The sequence below is a fragment of the Rhynchophorus ferrugineus genome, unplaced genomic scaffold (genome assembly GCF_030347505.1).
Source record: "Rhynchophorus ferrugineus isolate W39M unplaced genomic scaffold, kcgeb_rfMv2 rfM11, whole genome shotgun sequence".
Lineage (NCBI taxonomy): Eukaryota > Metazoa > Arthropoda > Insecta > Coleoptera > Curculionidae > Rhynchophorus > Rhynchophorus ferrugineus.
The window spans coordinates 15,495,851-15,520,874 of record NW_027472590.1 but is presented as its reverse complement, the minus strand read 5'-3'; the positions used below and the strand labels follow the sequence as shown (position 1 = coordinate 15,520,874).

Genomic DNA, 25,024 nt, shown 5'->3' with positions numbered 1-25,024 from the left:
GCCTAAAGGGTTGTAGCGATCGCTACACATTCTATAATAGTAACGCCATCTGAATCTAAATATTATTAAGCTGCTGGTGCTGGTGCTGGTCTGATTCCTGACTTGATAATTTCATTGAAGCCTTTATATCCATCTTTGTAGCTTCCATTAGTGCAGGTGTCGCATTATATTACAGGCTTCATAAAAATATCTTCACATTACGCTCTGCTTATACTATCCTTTCTGCTGAGATATCATCAATAAAGAAAATCTTATATATACACATTTTATCGTATTCAAGATTAATTCAGGGGACTGATATGTAACTCTAGGACAATTTTCGTTATATCTCAGGTCTACGCTACACTGTTGATTCACATATTATAGCAATATACAAACTTAATAATGTATTATCTAAATCTTCAGTTAAATTGCTCATGAATCCTCAGATAAAAGCCCTGATAAATATATTATTAAAATCTAACGAAAAATAAGGCAAAACAATTACAAATATATTATATTACAAAGATGTTTCTCTAGATATGAACCCAGCGGCTTTGGCCAAGCTTAGTAGATAGGTAGGTATCCACTATGAGGACCCTAGGTCTAGAAAATGTAACATTTTAAATGTAGCTATCTTCGCCATTTTAACTAAATAGAATTGCTTATCTGATTCAGTGGAATGTGTTCTCGCATCTTAAATTCTGCCAAAATTATTTGATTTTCTCAAATAAATCGGTCTTAATTTTAAATAATAATTACATCTCTTGTACATACCGTTACTTAATGTTCGCGTGTGTATCTGATGTTTTTGTTTGGGTTTATTATATACTAGGCCAATTGAATGAAATAGCAGACACTCTACAGATATCAACTGAATGTGTACATCCTATAATTCACAAATATTTGGGTATGAGAAAGCTCGGTGCAAAGTGGGTGCTACGCGAGCTCACTTTTGACCAAAAACAGCGACGAGTTGATGATTCGGAGCGGTGTTTGGATCAAGCGTAATAAACCTGAGTTTTTGCGTCGATATGTGACAATGGATGAAACATGGCTACATCATTTCACTCCGAAGTCCAATCGACAGTCATCCGAGTGGACTGCCCATGACTAATCCGCTCCAAAGCGTGGGAAAACGCAAGAGTCGGCTGGCAAGGTGATGGCGTCTGCATTTTGGGATACGCATGGAAGAAATTTCATTGACTACCTTGAAAAAGGAAGGAATAGAACGAAATAGCCGAAAAACGGCTGCATTTGAAGAAAAAGAAAGTGCTTCTTCACCAAGGCAATGCAGTGAAAACACGTGTCACAAATCAGTAAAAACAATGGCAAAAATCCATGAATTGAACTTCGAATTGCCTCCCCATACACCGTATTCTCCAGATTTGGCCCCCAGTGACTATCTCCTATTTTCCGATCTCAAAATAATGCTCGTTGGGAAGAAATTTTCGTCGAATGAAGAGGTGATCGCCAAAACTGAGGCCTATTTTGAAGCAAAGGACAAATCGTACTATAAAAACGCTATCGCAAAGGGTCGCTATAATCAGTGTATCGCCCTTGAAGGGAATTATGTTGAATAAAAAAAAACTAATTTTGCCAAAAAATGTGTTTTACTATGGTAGGCAGAGGAGTCTTCAATTGACCTGTTAGAATGTCTAATACGCAGGGAACTATAATCTTTTTAGAATATCTACACTCTAAAGCTTATAACAACGAATCTAAATTTAAAATCTAAGAGAATTTAGAACGCATTTTCAAGAGAAACGTAAAGTAATGAATACTAGAGATAATCTTAAAAGTAAAAAATAATTTATTGATTAAATTAGTTTGATAATTTAATCTGTATCAATAGATGAGATTATATAGAATCGATATTTACACTACTACTATTTATTGTGGTCTCGGAGTGGACCTCGCCATTTTGATTGAGGCACAAAGTTAGAGCTAAATTGGAATATGTCAACGAAAATTACTTCCCTTCAGTAACAGTAGTGAGAAGTAGCCAACGGCGCGGGAAATTGAGTTATTCTCTGAAATGAATCTGATTTGATCTGTTGCACTAATTGGTTTACTGATTGATCGGGCGGAAGATGGCGGATAACCTTTTTACATTTCCTGTATTGAAATATCTGTCGCCCGGATACGGATATGAAATGTGTCGTAAAAACGAATTTGAACTTTAATTCAATTTCAGCGGCAGCAAAATAAGTTTGAAGTGATTTTCAAGTTAAATGGACTAGGAAATTTAAAAGTAGCGATTTCAATTTGTAGCATAAAGGTAAATGAGCATGGAGACTAATAAAGAAGAAGGGAAATGCCTATATAATCTGATAGGAAAAGTATGAAAAGGCGTTCGAAAAATAAAAATGGATGTAACTGTGGCCTGTTTTGATAATATTTAGTATGAATGTTTTATATGATTATTTTTATATTATCATTTTCCGTCGTAAGTTACCAATTTTCTCCATATCCTAGATAGCATATGTGTCCTGCTTGGAAAGAACTTCCCGGTTTTCAGACGTTTTTGAATATTGGGTTGATTTAACTTCTTGGTCAATAGTGAAATAGTGCTGGACTAGGCCATCAGCAATCAAATGTGTGGTTAATATAGTGGGCCGTAAATTTCTTACTTAAACATTTCCATAAGCAGCTGGTCCTATCGTCCGCATTACAGCACCAAATACTTAGGATACTGCGAATGAATATCCCCACATACTCAATTATCCTGAATATCATTGAATTTGAAGAAGCAACGATTGCAGCCAAACATAAAGAATCCCTCTTTGGGTTTGAGGAGCATCCGAATATCATCAAACATCTTTCTTGGTCAGTAGAATCGTCAAACTTTAATATAACTATTGAATTATTATGGGAAGTGTTGTATCAGGTAGACATGAGTAGATTTTCATTTCTAACATCATCGAAGCAATTGGCAGATATTTTGGCATAAGAATAGCACAATTATATTCCTCGAAGAAGGTGTTTTGTTGTAAAACAGAATTGCTTAAAAAAACATAATGGTTCAATACCTCATATATCAATAAATATTGTGTTTATATGAGGTGTTCATATTATTTTGTCAATCTATATATGTGTATATCATAGAATAACTAGTTATTGCATTGAAAATTCGAAAATATTGTACATTGCTAAATCAATATCGTTTTTGATACACCTTCTATATTCAACAAGCCTAAAGATATCATTGTATTATGTGTGAACTTTTACAAATTTTGGGTTTCTTGAATGTTTGTTGATTGTTGCATTTTATCTGCCTTTATTTTTAATTACATGCCGCGTTGTGCTTTGTTTACTAACTGTAAGCTGACGTTATATGGTACCAGCGAATATATTGACGTAGGAATTTACATATTAAAAAAATTTTACTTCCTATAGAAATAATACAATTTTAAGAAATGGTAGTAGTAGTTATTTAATATTAGTCATTTTCACAATTATATAATAGAAATAATGTAGCACATATCGATTGAAGTAACCCAGATATTTCGAGATGTTTGGGTTGTGTCATTATATGATGCGTCAAACAATATCGTCATCGTAAAAAAGTGTATTATGGTATATTAACGCTATCCTCCTCCTATAATCATCCTCAATCTGTAATTTATGTACTTCTCGCCAAATTTTTATCATATTACCAACCATTGAGCAGAGTCGCTTATCCTGACAAATTATCAAAATTCTTTGTCATATGTTATTCTATGGTAAATTGTTATTATGCTGTTTTGAGTCTAATTGTCTGCGAATTAATAGATGAGCAAATGGATCTTCCCTCTTTGTATCTGTCCTCTTATTACACTTCGGTTATCTTATTTTGAGTGAAAGTCTCACTTACCCCGAGAAAATTAAATCAATTTTTTAGTAACTATTGAATCTGGAATACTTCGGGTTTACTCGCTACTTATTCAAAATTATTGGTAATCAGCAATGATTAACACTTGAGGTATATGCATTTTTCGGTCCTCCCTATCTTATACATTAACATGGAATGATTTGATTTATTTGCTCACAACTGGATGGAGATTTTATTTTGCTGCTCAGCTGGTTTTCTAGCAACTTTTTCTTAGGATCATTTGTATAATATTCATTCAAACCTACACTGGCTTAGAGCCCCTATTATAGCTGTTTTGTTTAATTGTAGTAATCGAACGCTCATAAAACAAAGTTCCTTGATTATTTCCCAATGCTTATAGTTATAATCATAAATAAATGTAGTGACTAGGAAGGATCTATCCATTACATCCATGAAGTAATTCAGTATTTCTCCGTAATACACGAAAGACGTTTTAAATTAAACCATTACAGCAAAAAGGAAGTGTAGGAATGTTCATCTGGTCACAAGAGTGTTCATGCGTTGATGCCATGCATGATGAGCTTCGGTGGTCTTCGATCATCGCACTAGTCTCGTGGGATAACATCAACCACGTGATATTGATGGGATATGTTCTTCGTGCTGTCCTTCCATGAACGTGTCGAACACCTGTTGAGTGGCTTCTGTTGAGATGGTTTATCTGTTAGGCACTTTGATCACGTCACCAATTGTAGCAATGTTCGTCTGGTCGGTCGGAATGTGTGGCTGTCGATGCGATTGTTTGTCCGAATTCTCACTACTATTTTGTGGAAGGAATTCGCACGGAAACTAAAAACACTGGTTGAATAAAACTTGTTTGATACTGAATGCCACATGTGGTCGATGGGAGAATGGACAGGATACTAGGTTAGGTAAAGGAAGTACGGTAGCGCTGTGGAAGTGATACTGTTACAAGGGGGTAGAGAACTAAACGGAAACTGCACGGTACCAATCTACCAGCGTTGCCAACCTTTGACTTTGGTATAGGTGAATGCGTGGAGGCTTAAAGGGTTGTAGCGGTCGCTACATCAGCAATAAAACTATAAAATGTGCAGGTAATCAAACTATTGAAACAAATTTTAGCTGAAATTCAAGACTAGTCTTCTTTGAGAATGTATCCACGTACAGTAAAATTAGTTGTAAATCGACTTATAAATAACATTTTACTATGGGTATATAATAAAAGATGTAAAAAAATTAAACAAAGTTTAGTGAAAAATATATTTAATAAAATATGTTTTACAATACGATTTTCATTCTTAAAAAATCACCTACTATTTTTACGATGATGTCATCTCACTTAAAAAACAGTTTTAGCTTTATGAAATGCTAAATTAGAAGACCGTGAAATGTCTTTTACAATGAGATCTTTAACAAACTGTACCTAATTTTATAAAAATGTTAAAACCGTGTTGTTGAATTAATTCGCTTTAATTATATTGATATATTATGAAAGGTGAACTATGAATAACTTTTTATTGTTGTCATTAAGCTTCATTTTCTGTTAACCATTTGTAGGTGAGGTAGTAAATTAATCACAGTTCAAAATAAACTAAATATTTTTATATTAAATCATACATTCTCGAATAATAAATTCTTAGGATAGTTTAACATTCAGTGACAGCATAAAAATCACACTCTCAATCAATATCAAATTACTGTAACCATTGTCAAAGGAATTTAAATATTCTAAATATCAGTAATAGAAAATCTCTTTGAAACTTATGACAATAAATTTATAATTTTACTTATAAATATTTCTCCTTTTATTAATCTATGAGAAATTTATTTGAGCAATGGCCTTTCCCTTAAATTAACATAATATTTTAAAATTATTTAATAAACATCGTACTATTTTAGCTATTTTATTTTTAATTTTCAGCATTTTAATGTATGTGGATTAGAATGTCTTTCTAGTGACAATTTTACTCCTGGTGGTAAATCTTCACTCGTTCCAAATTTTATTTTTATAGTTGTTTTTTGATATATAGTATGTTACCTTGAAGCTTATTTCAAGGAAACTGATACAATTTTCTGATTTTTTCATTTTTCCATGAAGTTTTGTCAAGAAGAAGCGATACTACGACATTTTTCCAAATTTCAGGCAATGTATGGGCTACGAGTTGAAACTTTATCATTATCTGAAGCAATTCTAGGTTCGACTCAATTTCTCACTTCTTTGTAACAACTAAAATTTTGCTGAGCATTACTGAAATCATTGATGAATCGGTAGTAGTCACAAGAGCAATATCTGTTGAATATGGAGGCAGTGGCATTCCATTGCAATTCGTTCAAAATTACCTGCATAACTTCTCCGAGTGTTTTTATATTAAAAGATCATACTATAACATCTTTTAGAGCTTCCAGGTGTAGCGAGGGGTACCCATCATAGGCTATCTTCTAGTAAAACTATCTTAAACTATTTTACTCATAAATCAATGATATTAAAGATGGAAACAAGTATTTTAATATGTATCCATAGCTTGGTTGCCAGAAGATGTAATTTTTTGTTCTCTTATCCTCGTAATGATGATACAAGTCGCAAAATATGTAGAATATCAATTTGATCAGGAATTTATAACGGTTAGTTCTAAAACTATAGATTGTTTCATATTTTTGCCAATCGACTTTGCATGTATTTTAGAATTAATTATTTAAACGTGTTAATTGAAGTGGTTTCAATTTATATCACATTCATTTACATCATAACTGCGTGACTTCATGATGATTTTTCATTATTGTGGTCAAGGAAATTTTCATACTGATTATAATTTATTTAGGATGTAGTGCATGTGAAACAAAATCAAGGAAGAGAAATGCTCATGGATGAATGAAACTGATATATTGTTTAAAAATAATTGCTATTCAATCATCATGCCGCCGAAAAAATGCTTCATGTGCCAAAAGCTTACCGATATAAATTTATTAAAACAAAGTTTTTCGATTAATTACTATTGCAACGTGAGCAATCAAAAATTGCACAATGACTTCGATATAAAATGTATTAACACTGCTGTTTTTCTATTAAATACACCTCAGTACACTACACTATAAAATATCTAATAGTTTGCATTGAGTTGTGTTAATTCAATACTGATATGAGAATGGACTCTATCCTCATCCTGACTTCTTGCAACTCCCTTGGTATTCTGGGTGATAGTAAACCAATTATCGACTGAAGATCTCTGTGTAAGTAATCAGTTTTGTAGTATCTTCTTGCACCTACAATACTTCTCAGAACTTTGTTCAGGAAAATTTGTACTGTATTTATGTTCATTTTGGCGGAAAATCCCCAAAATTAAATTCCGTATGTCCATATGGGTTTCAATACTTGCTTGTATAATAACAATTTATTGTGTACTGATAATTTTTCATTTTCATATATTTCAATCCAGTTCTTTTTTACACGTTCCTTCCAACCAAGTTTTGCATCAAGCATCCCTCCAAGATACTGTTGTCTGATTATACGTCAACTGCTCATGAACATATTTACATTTACTAATTTTCATTGTCCAAGTTTGAGCTCAGGCATTTATGTTGTCACTTGCCTGTTGTAATTTTCGCGCGGTTTATTCGCTATTGTCTTCGACAGCAAGAATCACATTGTCATCAACAAATGTAGCTATCGTGATATTTCGTGTAAAGTAGGTAAATAGTCAGCCCAACACACATTCTTGTGGTACACCTTATTTAGTTTATTTTATTTTAGAGTATATTTCCCCTTGTTTGACTCTAGATACTCTGGCTGTAATGTAAGATTTTAATAGTTCAGTATGTTGTTTCGGTAACATTTTCTATAGGTTGTGTTCAAGGCCCTTACGCTACATCTAAGAATATGACTAAGCAAACCTTTTTACGTTCATAGGCTATTTCGATTATATTGTTATTCCATGCACCAGGTTAATTGTCGGATTTTTGTTAACAAACCCAAACTTATATACAGTATTTTTATCCCTATAATCGGCTTTATTCTCTTTAACAGGAGTTTTTCAAATACCTGATATATTACAGGTAGCAATGAGTTTTTATTTGATTTGGTGTCTTTCCAGGTTATGGGACCATAATAATTTCAACCATCTTTCAAATGTCTAGAACACATTTTAGTTGAAATATTGCATTGATCAAGTTGGTGAGGTTTATAATTCCCAGTTTTAGTAGTTTTTGCAGCAATTATCCTTTTTTAAGTCATAGCCTGGTGACTTCTCTGGATAATGTTATCTTTATAACTTTGGTTACTTTTTCGGAGTGACTAATTGAATCGTTGAATTTTTTATATCCGAAAAACTATAATCAATATCAATTTCGTTGGGTTTGAAGTTTTTTCTAGGTGGTTATAAAATTCTCCTGCTTTTTTTGACCGATGCATGTCCAATTTCCACGTAGGACACTTATAGGTGGACACTTATATGACGTATAAGTGTTGGACTTAACTTTAGTTTAAATAATCTATTTTAATTTTAATTTGGGATAAAGGCTTTATAATCGTTCACCGGATCAATATATTGACAAAATTTAACATTTTTAAGCCACCGGAAAAAGCCATTAGGTTCGTCGATTATGCGATACAGCTGGAATTTCTCACGCAAATCATATATGCTCTAATAATAAGCCGAATTGCGTTGCGTTTGAATCATTGGATATTAGAATAGCATTACCTTAATTATATCGTTGTTACATGAAATTGGCAGCCATTTTCACTTGAAGGAAATTATTGAGATATATTATCTCTGCTAAATATTTAGTAATGAAATTAGTGCTATAAATGGGAAAATAAAACACAGTATCAATCGATAGATTAATAAATGCTGTTGAATAAGTGCTTCCACGATTCTCAATGATACTTAATGTGGGATAAAGATAAAGTATAGTAATGAAATTAGTGCTATGAAGCTATAATGGGAAAATAAAACACAGTATCAATGGATAGATCAATAAATTCTGTTGCATAAGTGCTTCCACGATTCTCAATAGTATTTAATGTGGGATAAAGATAAAGTATAGTAATGAAATTAGTGCTATGAAGCTATAATTGGAAAATAAAACACAGTATCAACCGATAGATCAATAAATGCTGTTGCATAAGTGCTTCAACGATTCTCAATGATACTTAATGTGGGATAAAGATAAAGTATAGTAATGAAATTAGTGCTATGAAGCTATAATGGGAAAATAAAACACAGTATCAATCGATAGATCAATAAGTACTGTTGCATAAGTGCTTCCACGATTCTCAATGATACTTAATGTGGGATAAAGATAAAGTATAGTAATGAAATTAGTGCTATGAAGCTATAATGGGAAAATATGACACAGTATCCATCGATAGATCAATAAATGCTATTGCATAAGTTCTTCCACGATTCTCAATGATACTTAATGTGGAACTACGAGAGTAATACGTAAATTGGTACTTGGCGACTCAGAAGCGCTAGTATTTTAATAAGTTTTGCTGTGGCTGAACTAAAAAAAGCAATATGGGGAAATTAACGATCGCTATTTCCATGGACAATAGGGAATACGCGTTTTCGAACACAGATTCGACTAATATGAGCTCTTGCTCTAATATTATAATATTATTTATAATAATATTATCTTGCTAGCATTAATTAAAACGAACACACAATAACGGGAAGGTAATTTTCAGAATAGAGCATGCGCATAATCGGCTATATTGCCCTCTTAATTTCGATCTGCAATATACATAATTGTTCATTTAAAAATATACTGTTTATAGAGTAACCACAGCAAAATATATAGAATATTTAGATTTTGTGATGCATTATTAACTCTACAACAATACTAATTAAATTGTTTTGTTATAAGGGTAATACAATGGCTTTAAAATATGGAAGAATAAAGGTGTAGATATGTTAGTTGCGAAATTTATAATTTAAATTATTATACGCATTTCTATGTTCTAATAATGCAAAGTTGATCAAAAACATCCAATCTAATCCTCGCTTGTAACAATATCCAGTGCCATATCCTTTTGGAATGATATATCTTTTGAACACGGAATATACACATACCGGAAAGAAACTCACAAGATGGTCGTAAAAGCTGAAGATGTAAAAAATACGTTTATTCCTTAATATTACAGCATATGTTATCATAACATAATGTAAGAACATGGAGATTTTGTGCTTGGTTTTAATAACTCAACTCAATGTTAATTAAGAATGACGAAAATGCGGTATTTTTATTGCATTTTGATCTAAAAATAAACAAAATAGATCTGCAAGCTCAGGATGTAGTTTTAGTTATTTTTTAAACATTTTATATTGCTCCCAATGTGTTAAATTTATAATATATATTATCAACTCTCTATGACAAACTTAAGAAAAGGATGGATAGAGTTTAATGTTTTATGATATGAATTTGGATTATTTATACAATATGTATCTTTTTTATGTACTTTTATCTCTCAGTAGATAACAATTAGTAGACATAGTCATTCTAGTATGTAAAATAAGAATGAAGATGATGAACTTTTGGCCAGGTCAAAACCTTAGTTGCTTTTGGCAAAATTATTAACATATACAAATACGCATTGAGTTATCTGAAACATAATTTATAAAAAATAAAAATATAATAACAAATAGACAGAAAACCTATACAAACATGGCCATATTTCATTCTTACATTTACTACAATATTGAACTCCATATTATTTAACATATAAATATATCCTTTGTTCCATAGCAATCTACAAAATTAGTATTATAGAATGATAATATTTTACTAATAATTCATACCTTATATACTTATTTTCGCATTATCTGTCTCTAATTGTTGTTTATGAAATAATTATATTACCTCAACAAAATGTAAATACAAAATTAACATAAAAGTGACTTTTAAATACAACTGTGGACCAATAACGCGTATATAGGAAAGATTGCGTGTTGTAAAAATTCTCAGGCTAGATTAGAAAAAGTGAGCATATGCAGATCCAGCCAATGGAAACTTGTTAGGCATGGGTGTGTAGGTTTTTCATTGTCGTCGAGAATATGCAGCCGGTAGCCAGGGCCGTATTAGTATTAACGCGATATAACACTTCCCTTCTAAAGAGACGACCAAAGGGATGTATGTAGTCGTTGTCTCATCTGAGTAGCTTTTCGTGTTAATAAAATTACTTTTGTGTATCACTTGTAACTTTGTCCTTCAGTTTAGCATTTAATGGTATTCGAAATGGGATTATTTCTATCAAAATTTCATTGATTCTATAGAGAGTATATGAAAAGGTTTCCCAAATTTCAATAGTCGTAAACTAAACGGTTCTGTCCAAATTCAAGTAGATTATATTAGTTCACTATAATTTCACTCTTGATTTGGATGAATTGGGGATGCTTTTTAAAGCTTAATAGTTTTTACTTGAAATAGATTATGGCTAGAGGTCTTTGAAGACCTTCAAACCAACTTTTCTGCCCTTGGAGCTTCAGCTGCGAGACTTATGCCTGAACTCCATTTAATTAAACCAAGGAATGCTTTGATTAACTGCGGAATGATTGTCAACGGCAACCTCTCTTCTTGTCCTGATCATTAATTTGTTTCCGGTTAATTTACAAAAGGACGGCCTTATGATCTCTCCGGAATCCCATCTGGCCAGTTATAAAATGTTTACTGTGAAAAACTATTTTATTTAAGAAGAGACGACTGGTTGAGCGGTGACACAAAGCGACAATGAGCCAAGAGTAAAACAGGTGGGAATCAGCCCGAGGTCAATTTTCAAATATATAATTTACTATAGCATTCAAAACAAATGGAAATCCCTCATATAATACTGCAGTGTAAATAATATATTTATTCCTCCGCCAACCAAGCAGTAAATTTTCTTCAAATTAATATAAAATGTCTGATATACAATAACTTCGGTCATCTTAGTAAATATTTACAGTAAAAATTTAACCTTGAAACATGTGACATCGAAAACAGTGTCGATGTTTTCAGAAAGACTGCTGATAAAAATAAAATATTATATATTATATAAAAAGTTCGGTCGAAAAACTGTCGGTTATTCTACCGGATTTTCAAGCAAGAGCTATATCAAAACAACATATGTATTATTAATAGTAGACCCATCTTTCAACAACTTAATAGCCGGGCGCTGTGAATTATTGACAATTTAATTTACAATCAATGTCAGTTGTCGGACTTATGCAAAAAACCTATCATCAATTAATATAGATATATTAATTTAATCGATTATACATGTTATTTCCCCATTTTTAATGGTTTTTAAAATCCTGTGCATATATAATCTTAAGTAATTTTTTTAGCGCCTATGAGATTCAAAAGATATATTTTTCAGAAGTCACAGGTTTAAAAATAGAATATAATTCTGAAATATATTACGTCATAATTAAAATACATAATATTCTGGTTCTCAGATAAGCTCTATGTATATTTGCAAAAACAAAAAGTTTTATTTAATGTTATGGGAAATAGAAATAACTTATAAGATGTATTGATTTAATATTTCATCATTATAGTAGAGCTACCTCTGAAATTTTTGATCAATTATCTTAGCACGATTAATATTGGATAAATATTAGGTATGCATGTATTTATTGACAATATATACTGGTGAAAATGTAAAATATTAATGTGAATAAATATCAACCCACATAATCTAACTGTCAACTTTGATGGCATTGGCATTTCTCTACATAAAATAACAGTTATTCCAGTATCATTAGGTTATTCAATGTGTAGTCCATACAATACTGTAGTGTCGTACGTCATCAATAAGTGCACGTAAATTCATTTTACAGTCAGACAATATTTTCCTTCATATTATTGTATATATATATATATATATATATATATATATATATATATATATATATATATATATATATATATATTGAAAAAATATTTTGGATATATAGTATTAGCAAAACTGACGCAACCAATTGACCTTAAGCTTGTAGGATTTCTTAACTTTATTATTTAAAAATGCATTGTAGGGTATTAGATAGGGTTAAAATGTTTTAAATATATTTAATATGTATTGAAGTTGGTTTTTTTTAAGTATAGCACCCATTTATTTTCTGGCGTTTTCTACTTGGCGCTAATGTTTTCTGTACGTTTACACGTATATATTACACGTATATATAGCTTAGTTAATTATTAAATACTAAACTATTGCAGCTACTTATATTTTTGAATTATTTTTCAATTATGATATCCTTACTTTATTTTATTGGGGTAACCCTCACTGAGTTGTTGACGGAGATAGATGAAAATATATATAATGGAAGTAGTAATGAACATGATAGTGTTAATATGCCTCCAACGAACGCAAACGAAGATCTCATCGACAAAGATTCGGGAGATTACCGAGACGTTACCATTGATAATTTACCTGCCTTCCAGTTATTAACGAAAGCAGATATTTTAGAATTATAAAATGAAGAAAACCAACAAAATAATGAAAGAGATGGTGAGCAATCAATGGAAAGGGGATGATTACTGGCCGCGACAGAAACATATACAAAAAAACTATAAAGTCATACCAATAGCAAAAAAAAATTTACATACCGAAAATATTTTTTCACTAACATGGGCACCTCTTTTTTCATAGCAAACGAAAATTTACCAACGGAGTTTTCGTAAAATTTTTTGATGACAGTCATATACCAATATCCGATATTCGAATATTTATGCTGCTAGAAGAAATAGAAAAGCTGATATAAATACTGAGGAAATGAAATCTTTTTTGGGTGTTTTATAAGTAAGTGGATATCGCAGAGTCGGTAAAAGAAAAATGTTCTAGAAAAATTCTGACGAAACAAATAATAATCTAATTTACAAAGCTGTAAGCAGAGATCGATTTGAACATATTATGATAATATCCACTCTTGTGACAATAATTCCCTTGACAAATTGACCGCTCATATAGAATAACACAGTATTGATGAAGTTATGGTCCCTTACTTAAAGGGAAACCTGTTCGCTATAGGTACAAACTCTCGGTGGGTATTTATCGACAATATATAATGGTGAAAATGTAAAATATTAATGTGAATAAATATTAACCCACATAATCTAACTGTCAGCTTTGATGGTATTGGCATTTCTCTACATAAAATTTATTTATTTTCATTTAAAACAGTTATTCCAGTATCATTAGGTTATTCAATGTGTAGTCCCTACAATACTGTAGTGACGCACGTCATAAATAAGTGCACGTCGAAAGTTGTAAATTCGTTTTACAGTCAGACAATATTTTCCTTCACATTATTCTATATATATATAGACAAATAATAGGATATACGATATTTGTTCTTTAGTTTGAAATAATCTTTTGGACAAACCCATCAAAAACTTTTATAAACCGATGGAGGGCAATACAAGTTCGAAGAAAACGAATTGCAAGATTTAGAAAAAAACCTATTTTAAACTCTCGAATTTTGCATTGAAAATTATTGCAACTGAAAATAAAAATTGATTCTACCACGGCAACCTCAAGCGGAAAAAGACATGGCTCATTCTAGGAGAGCCATCCAGATCGACACCAAAGTGTGATATTTATGGCCATAAAGTATCGATGTGTATATGGTGAGATCCTCAAGGAGTAGACCATTACGAGCTGGTAAACATGAATTGTTGTTACAGATATGTACCGGCGTGAACTGGACAAGGAAATGAAAAAACTTTGTATTTATTATAGATATAGATTTAATAAAATATTTAGTTAACAATACTAAATTACCAATACTTTATTTAAACTTTTCCCTCCTTTTCTAACGTTTTCAATGTCAAAGAAAGCCAAATATAGACTTACAAAAAGACAAAAATATGATAAAAGTTACATACACATATTTTTTAGAAGAATGAACCTGAAGGCTACAATGATATTAGATGAACACTTAAAGATTCTAACTAATTTTCAAGCTGAAGAACTGGGAGAAAAGATTGCAGTCAGAAAGGAATACTCATGTCACTGTTATAGGTCTCCTTATAACATTAATATTTCTAGATAGCATGTTGTTAGACTCTAACATGAGAATGAAAATTATTAAATACAAAAATACTGATAATTTGTATATATAGTTTTAGTTTGTAGATATATTTGAATATATATAGCTGAACATTTCCCTAGTTAATCAAATCAAACCAAAGCAACAAGAAAATTTTCAAAAACAATAGTCGTCTGAGTCAACTGGGAATGTCCCAGATGGCTGGCATGAAATATTTCAATAATGTTTAAATTAGGACTTATTATAGTGATTATGATTGGCTTGTCTGCACTAGAGAATAAATTGTTTTATCAAGAAAATATACTATTTTATCACTACATTTTCAATATGGTCTAAACGAAAGTTTATATGTTAATTTACGCTATGTATTCATCAGATTTTGCTCCTTCGAATTATAGTCGCAACTGAAAATTGCAAGTATTTAAATATATGCATATAAATAAGGACGTTTATGCCTAATTTACAAAACTCAATCTATCGACTGTATAAATATGGGAATAGTCTATTAAACTGAAACAATACTATATTGAGAATCTTGGTTATTTCGGGTAATTGGCAACCAATATTTTTGTTGGTTTTTCCTAATTTAGAATAAGCTCTTTAAAGAGACTACGCCTATTACTTCTGACTGGTTGTAAACCGATTGATATTGCTTAGTCGAGATCGGTCCGGAATACAACTTTATATAATTATTGAGAGTTCGATTTAAACTTTAATGTTATTAGTCAGAGACATGCAGCATTGTAGAACAAGATAAAACAACAAATTAGATTAATTAAAAGTTCTGCAGTACATAGTAAATTAATTGAATTATGCCTTGATAACACACAATCATATTTTATAGGTTTATTGGAAGAGCAAATACGTGGTGAATGTGTATTGACGATCGTGAAATATCCAATGTTACCGGATGCTATATTTTCGCGGGGGAGTAGTAAAGCCAAAGTAATATCGACCAGCAAAATTAGATGAATGTATTTCATCGAAATCAAATGATGTTCAGCAGCATTAAGTTACTGTACGCGTACGTGATTTTGATACTGAATTAATAGCATTTCGTTCGTATTTCACAACAACGAATTATCTACTTAACTTATTTAACAAGGATTTTTAGGATTACAATAACAAAGGTAGATTTTTAAAGCACTGTAGAATCAACCTCAGTAACTATTGTTTTTTTGGCTGCAAACTCTTTGAAATTACCAGAAGTTTAATTATTTACATCGCAAACATAATTTTCCAGATTGGGATTTTCCTTTACAAATTTTCTCCTGCTCTAAAACCTTTAACATTAGTTTGTCCTATTAACTACAAGAAACTTGTAAATCGTACATTTAGTTGAAGGTCACGCATTAGTTAAACAATACATAAACGAAGAGGAAAATGCCATTGTATCCTTTCTTATTTATCCATCTTTTTTATAATGTTCTTCCTTGAAAATGTAAGAAATGGGCCACTAGAGCCACCTCTACTATTAAAACTATTAATTGAGGAAGCTCATTGTTTAACTACCACTATATCGTCGTCTCCAAGATCTATTGTATTTTATATACGATGCATCGACAAGGAGAATCAGAAGTGATTAAAAAATTTGTTATCAGAATAGAATTATAAGAATTTGATAACTTCATGCGGCTTACACAAAAAGCAGCACAAAAATACCAAAATGATGAATATATGCCACGACTAAAGTGTTAACTATACATAAAGGTACGAGAACTAGTGGTAGAAGAAAAAAGGCGGAAAAAGGTGGTACAAACCAAGGACCATAGAGACCAGAACTGCTGAGACTTTTACTACCTTTATCCCTAGATATTTGTAGACGTTATTAACGGATTTAGTTTGTTACAGCAGATTTCTTCGAGTTACGCTTAGGGAATAGATACCCTTGGAAGGCTCTTCAAACATTTTCAGCATTTAATGTAATTGGTTCTGTCTAGCAGTTATTGGTTGAAGATTTTCCATGTATAATAAACGGTTAAATTTTACCCAGATATGCCTACTGTTGGCTTTAACAAACATCGTACATATTTCTACATTCGTATTCCATATTGAGAACTACTGACTGCTACATGATGTCACTTGGTGCTAGTTAAAAAAAAAGCTGTTTAGCACTTGCATTCTTTGCGAACCAGTTTGGAAGTGAATTGTTTTGAAGAAATTGCTTTCTTTTTTTAGTATTGGCAAAATTGAAGCATCCAATTGACCTTAAGCTTTTAGGATTTCTTGACTTTATTATTTAAAAATGCATTCTATGGTATTAGATAGGGTTAAAATGTTTTAAATATGTTCAATATGTATTGAAGTTGTTTTTTTTATAAGTTTAGCACCCATATTATTTTCTGGCGTTTTCTACTTGGCGTTAATGTTTTCTGTACGTTTACACGTACAGCTTAGTTAATTATTAAATACTAAACTATTGCAGCTACTTATATTTTTGAATTATTTTTCAATTATGATATTTTTACTTTATTTTGTTGGGGTGGCCCTCACTGAGTTGTTGACGGAGATAGATGAAAATATATATAATGGCAATAGTAATGAACATGATATTGTTATTATGTCTCCAACGAACGCAAACGAAGATCTCATCGACAAAGATTCGGGAGATTACCGAGATGTTACCATTGGTAATTTACCTGCCTTCCAGTTATTAGCGGAAGCAGATATTTTAGAATTACAAAATGAAGAAAACCAACAAAATAATGAAAGGGATGGTGAACAATCAATGGGAAGAGGATGATTACTGGCCGCGACGAAAACATATACAGAAAAACTCATAAAGTCATACCAATGGCAAAAAAAGATCTACATACCGAAAATATTTTTTCACTAACATGGGCACCTCTTTTTTCATAGCAAACGAAAGTTTACCAACGGAGTTTTCACAAAATTTTTTGGTGATACTCAATATCCGATATTCCAATATTTATGCTGCTAGAAGAAATAGAAAAGCTGATATAAGTACTGAGGAAATGAAATGTTTTTTAGGGTGTTGTAAGTAAGAGGATATCGCACCGTCGGTAAAAGAAAAATGTTCTAGAAAAATTCTGACGAAACAAATAATAATCTAATTGCCAAAGCTGTAAGCAGAGATCGATCTGAACATATTATGACAATATCCACTCTTGTGACAATAATTCCCTTGATAAATCGACCGCTCAAATAGAATAACACAATATTGATGATGGTTCCTTACTTAAAGGGAAACCTGTTTGCTATAGGTACAAACTCTCGGTGGGTACCACATATTATGGATATATATTTTGGTTTGGGTCATATCAGGGAACAAAATGTGAAATGAAAAACTATAAAGAGTGGGGGGAGGGGGGTCCGTCCGTAATTCTAAATTATGCCGATGTGATTTGTTCAAAAATTAACGCAACTTATATTTTTTGACAACTTCAAAATAAAAACAAGTTAAAAAAAATATTTTTTTTCATGTATTTGTCGATTTTTTGACTTGAATATTGACATTTAACTTTAATTTTAACACCCGTTGTTCTAATTACTATAGTTCCATAACAATAGACTATTGGAGTAAAGAACCTAAGTTATTAACACTTTCAATAAGAGCCAGTAAGATAATCATGTTAAGTGTAAGATATAATGTGTTCATTATATCTAAAACTATGGCTCACTTTTTAGAGATTTGCAGTCGGGACAGTCTGGGTAGTCTCCTCGATGTACCAGTGTCATCATATTCGAGATGTGGTTTCATCATTTCACAGGTAGAGATGACTGCTAATTCTTTATCAATATATATTTGATTATTATTGAGGTTTAGCTGATGTCTACATTTTCAGTATTATGATCTTCTTGATTGATCTCATGATCTGTATCATATATTCCAAGATGAGGTCATTCCTAAGAATTGCTCGATATTGGTTAGCCACTCGCTATTCTATAACGTGCAAATCCTGGTATAATCGACGGAACTCTGTATGTAGCTTTTGTCTGAAAATGTCTAATATTTCTCTTCCAAAATTTGTTACTCTATGATAAAAGCGTATTCCGTTTTCATTCATGTATGCTCTCCAATTCATGCGTTGTCTTACCGATGACTGATCGTTGGTTGTAATTTATGTGCAGCATCACCATCAAGTTGAGCGCTCAACACTCTGCCATCGACGTCCCGTATACTGTAACATCACATCAGCATCGGCACCAGACGTCACGTGGCGATACCCAGACAGAGGCGTTTTTCCAAAGATTAATATTCTCTATTTGCATGGCTTCTTTGTCATGAAAAACAGTAGAATGCGAAACATGGGGACGGAATCAGAAAAAGGGTAGGTGGGGGCACATATCAGGCGATGAAGATAATAAATTGGTAGGAGAAGAATGGAGTGCTGGCGTGGCAGGTCATACTGTCTACGCATTACAGTAGCAGTAAGAAAAACGCATATATTTTCAGGATTTTCCTACTGGCCAAGCTTTTGTGATTATAAATACATGGCTTTATTTATCACCGACTATTTTGCAAATTTTCTCCGAAAATAATGGTAGGCCTCTCTAACCTACCAGGTGGTTTGTTAGGCCTGATTATGATGTAATAGCTATTAGATCAGATCACATGCTAATTTGAATAGTTTTACTAAATCGTTGTTCTGGTGAAGAAACTGCTGCAGTTCTTGACAATAATTCGCTTCACTATTGGATTGTGAGTACATTGCCTATCAGTTTTCGTATCCGGCCTGATCATAAAATAAATTTGTAAAAATTGGTAATCTTAATTTTATAGTGTTAGTGGTGTTCCCAGTAAGTGATAAAATTATCATTATTATTTGCATCTGTCTTGTTAAGATTTTATTAACTTATTTATAGTACAATATGCAATTCCACCAAAAAACTTTTATGGTATAATACTTTGAAAGTGGAAAGATTTTAATGAGCTTATTGAATTTAGTCGTAGGACCAACATTTCATTTCCCTCCGTATAAACCACTTTTTAAAACAGAATTAACTACATTCGTGTATTTATTCAATTAATTTTTATGTCTACTTTACTGTCTATTTTAAAATAAAAATTGTTAATAAATCGGAGCGAAAATGAAGTTTTTATAATATAAACCTATTGAATAATAACGTAAAATTATATATTACAACCTATATATTACTTTAAATAAAAAGAAACCTGATTTATTCGAAACGATTTTTACAAAAGCACGTAATAACAACCAAATGAATAATTCCAGCGAATGGAATCGAACCGATAAATTGTTAATCTTCCGGAAAATTTCAGGTGATACGTAGATAAAGCAATACATCTGGCAGCTTTCGCACCCATCAATGCAAATTTCCCATCATATTTGCTTAACTAATAAACTCGCGGAATCGCGTTGTATTTGTGTCACTGATTCCGGGTGCCGGGATTAAATTAATTTGTTATTTGCCGGCAGAGCTCCGGCTCCATGTTTGCATTTAAACCAATTTATCTTCGGCGACGGTGGCGTTGCTGCGTGTCGCTGACTATAAAATCTCCGAACTTTACAGGTCTAAATATATAAAATCCGGTTCTAATTCAATTTAGGGTGGCGGCTTTGCGCCCCACCAGACGAAAAGAATTCCGAAGGTTTTCTGTTCTGGTATATTTTTTTCTTCGGGGCTCGATTCGCCCGAAACAACGGACGAAACGAAAGCGGGAATCTTATTAGATTCTTCCGAACGAAATGTCAGTTATTTAAACAAAATTTTATTTGTATTGTTGTATACAGTCTTTGTCATTAAATCTCCACGTTGGAATGTTCCAGGCGTAATTGTGCCTGGGCAAGTATACTAGGATGTTCAATAAGTTTGAAAAAATGAAAAAGAAAACGAGTTTATGCTTTTCATCATGGTAAATTTCTAGATTGCACCGCTTGACCAGACGAAACAATTCCGAAAGATTTCCGTTCCGGTATATTTTTTTTCTTCGGCCTTCGGATCGGTTAGGCCAGCAACAGTGAGCAAAATGAAACCGGGAAACCTGGACGAACATCTTCCAAAAGAAATATCCATATCCATATAAATTTTCCAGCTTGCTTTGCCCAGTTTTCCTGCGGCCTTCGCCCTCTATGCTCCCGAAACAACGAACGAAATGAAACTGGCAAACTTACAATTCTTCTTAACTAAATATCTGTTATATATACATAATTTTAAATGTGTTATATATACACTCTTTGTCATTAACTGTCTAAGCTGGAATTTTTCAGGCGTAATTGTGTTTAGGCAACTACACTATAATTTATACAAAAAAACAGAGAACTCACGTCATGATGATGTTAAAACATCATAATATGCGTAATGTTCTAATGTAAATAATATAGTGGAACAAAAATGTTAATAACTGTAATTTATTCTGACATTATTGTACATCTAATATATACATTATAGGTTAGAGTTCTTTAATTATATTTAGGAGAGGGCAGAGTAAGACGGGACGACGAGATGACGAGAACTGTTTTCCCAATCCGTACGAAATGTCAGTTATTTAAACAAAATTTTATTTGTACTGTTATGTACACTCTTTGTCATTAAATCTCTACGTTGGAATGTTCCAGGCGTAATTGTGCCTGGGCAAGTATACTAGGATGTTCAATAAGTTTGAAAAATTGAAAAAGAAAACGAGTTTATGCTTTTTATCATGATGATTTTCTAGTTTGCACCGTCCAGTTGACCAGATGAAAAGAATTCCGAAGAACTTCTGTTCCGGTATAGTTTTTTCTTCGGCCTTCGAATCCATTAGGCCAGCAACAATGAGCAAAATGAAACCAGGAAACCTGGACGAACATCTTCCAAAAGAAATATTCATATCCATATAAATTTTGCTTGCTTTGCCCAGTTTTCCTGCGGCCTTCGCCCTCTATGCCCCCGAAACAACGAACGAAATGAAACTGGCAAACTTACTGGATTCTTTTTAACTAAATATCAGTTATATATACAAAATTTTAAATGTGTTATATATATACACTCTTTGTCATTAACTGTCTAAGCTGGATATTTATAATATCAAAGCAACGTAATGTTGCCGTATGTAAGTTTAACTTTTAGTTAACAACAAAATAATAACATTCTAATGTAAATAATATAGTGGAACAAAAATGTTAAAAACTCTAATTTATTTTAACATTATAATACATCTAATGTATATGTTATAGGTTAGAGTTCTTTAATTATATTTAGGAGATGGCAGAGTAAGACGGGACGACGAGATGACGAGACCTGTTTGACATGTTTTCCCAATCGCCCAATCGCTTTAGTTCTTGCACCTGACTATTAGCCGCCATGATAGTTATCACTCATATGAGTGTCAGCAAAGGCGGACGTAATTTTTTAAATTATTGAGAAAATTCTTATTCTAGTTAATATTCTTACGATTTCATATCACTTTATGGTTATGGCAAGCGTATTGAAAGTTAGCAGTTAAAAGTGTCACACAAGTAATGTTTACGTAATGTCGGCTACTGAAAAAGGTAAGCATTTGTCTCATATTGAATTCTTTATATTTATTTTTATTCAGTTTTATGCTTCGGAACGTTGTTTCTTTATTTTAGGATGGTGAGAAATTATAAAAGAAAGTCCGAAAGAGGACAATAGACAGATGAACCTATCAAGAAGGTAGTAGAAGCTAGTATAGAAAATAGAGTGGGTTATATGTTAGCTGCAAAGACGTTTTTAGTGCCACTAACTACAGTAGAGAGGAAATTGAAAATATGTTGCGAAAACATGAAAGCAATAGGAAAGATAAAAGTGGAATTAAGACCACGGATGCCGGTATTTTGCGACAAACACAGTAAGACGACGAGTAAACTATTTACTCGATATGAAGAGTAAGCTACAGGGCGCCAAGATCGAATATTTAAAGAGTTTGGCTCACCAGTTCGCCATAAGAAATAATTAATCTAACCTTTTCTCTGTCACTGCCTGTGCAGAATTTAATAGTTACGAGATTACTAGTTACAATTTTACTAGTTATATCGGCTCTTGTAATCAAGACTTTCTGATCTTTAGACTTTATTAGAGCCAAGAAGTCAACTGTAGGAATTTCCAAAAATTATTGGTATTGATAAAAGTATTGCGAGGAAACATTTAAAACTCTATTCCGCTGATGGTGTCCTTGAAGTCACGCGTACGGCAGAGTAGATATCTGAAAGTTCAAAACTGCCATTTGTTGTCATTATGTTTTCATCGCCACTGCAGAGCGGGTGGCGGGAGGTTCTACGGCATTATTTTGAACATACTGAGGAAATTAGTTATTTGCAAAAGTAAGTCACATAGAGAACAGATTTGATCAAATAACAAATGTGGTTGGAAAGGTGTATAAATGGTCTATGAACAAATTACACTCATGACCATAGTAAGAGAAATGCGAAAAATATAGCTAAAAGTGATATCTCTGAATGGGAAAAAAGTTAATAAAATCACCTGAAGAATATAGTCAAACGATAATTGATGTCTGTTGGGTAATTACAACTGGAAATTATACGCCACTAGTATTTACTTTTCCTTGAAAAATCTATGAAGGATGAATTCATGGATGGAACTCCAACTGATAGTGTTAGCATAACTTCTGATTCGTCGTATTGATAATAGATAATCGCCCAAGAGACATAAGCCTATAAACTTGTATAACAGACAGCATAACATGGTCGTGCTTACTTTGTCACTTCACTGTACTCACAAAATACAACCTTTGAATAGAAAATCAGTATGTAAATGAAGCTGATAAATGGATGGCATAACATGCAAGTAGATCTATTAATAAATATCAAGCTCGTTGATTTCGATCAACAGAACCTTTTAAAAAATTGTTAATATAGGTAACGCAGCTTCATCATTCAGATTCACTGGATTATGTCTCATCAAATAACCGTTGGTTAAGGCCACTTACAGTTCTTTGAAATATCGGCATGTAATCTGTTGAAATATCGATATGTTAAGCATTTTAATGACGTGACTATGAGTTCACTGTTAATTTGAATAGAATATAGGAATCTTCAGCGATACTTTTTTAACACAGAATTATTATAGTGTTGTCAGAAGACGGGTTGTTAGACATTATTGGCAAAACTTAAAAAAGTAACTATAAATTTTTTACCAAATTTACTGTACCGAAGAGAAATCGAATTACTTTAAAAGGGATATACCATAAAGAGAGAACAATTTCAATCTCGTTCGCTAATAACTTGTGCCATTTTCCGATTTAAAATCTTCAAAGAACCTACGCTTATTACTTTTGAGTCGATGCATTCCAGATTGATGCCGCCTAGTCCAAATTGAACTCGAATTCAACTTTATATATTTAGAGTTCGACGTAAAGTTCGGAGATTTTATAGTAAGCGACATGCAGCAGCGCAGCCGGAGATAAATTAGTTTAGATGCAAACATGCCAAAGTTGTGCCGTAAATAACAAATTAATTTAATCACGGTTTCGGAATCAACAACGCAATTTCATGAGTTTATTAGCAAAGCAAATATGGTGGTGAATGTATATTGACAAACGTGAAATATCCAACATCATGGCATGTCGTATTATCTCTGAATGGTAGCAGAAATAATTTAATATAGATGGGGAAAATAGTAAATCAGGTATAACAATTCCCTTCCCTTGCAACGCAGAGAATTCCGTAATTCTAAGCTGCTCCATACATATATAATTTTAACATTATTATTGATAAGGCTAGTCCTCGCAAATAGTAAAAGTAAACCAACTTCAACACTTATTACAACTCTTATCTACAGTCATCAAATCCTATAGTAGTTTCAGGGAACCTTCAATTTCATCTCAATAAAATCCATTTGTGGTTGAAAATATGGCATATCAAGGCGAATTAAACAAATCGACGCACATACCTTCACACTGCATAGAAGGATTTGATCTCCTGTAAACGTTAATAATCATGAACTCACACAATTAAATAATGTCAAATATCTGAGAATACATCTGGATCGATGCTTAACGTAAAAGAAACATGTATTAATAAAGCATGAACAACGTGGGCTTAAACTGAACCAGATATATTATTTTAGACGCCAAATATACTATACTACATTATCTTTAAGGCAGCGTGGACTGGCTCTCGTGGGAGGTCCCTATGAACTACCACTTAACGCAGGCTCTGAAAGGACATGGTGTCTTTCGCTCTTATCTGAAGAAAATAGGAAAAACACAGACGGACGAATGCTGGTACTGCGGAGAGGCTGACAC

The 25,024-nt window shown here is 32.3% G+C and overlaps 1 protein-coding gene across 4 annotated transcripts in view; it reads right to left on the bottom strand.

Annotated features, from left to right (window-relative positions):
* Positions 1–25,024, bottom strand: part of LOC143204879 (uncharacterized) — a 383,076-nt gene that overhangs the window by 271,747 nt on the left and 86,305 nt on the right. The window lies entirely within an intron of this gene.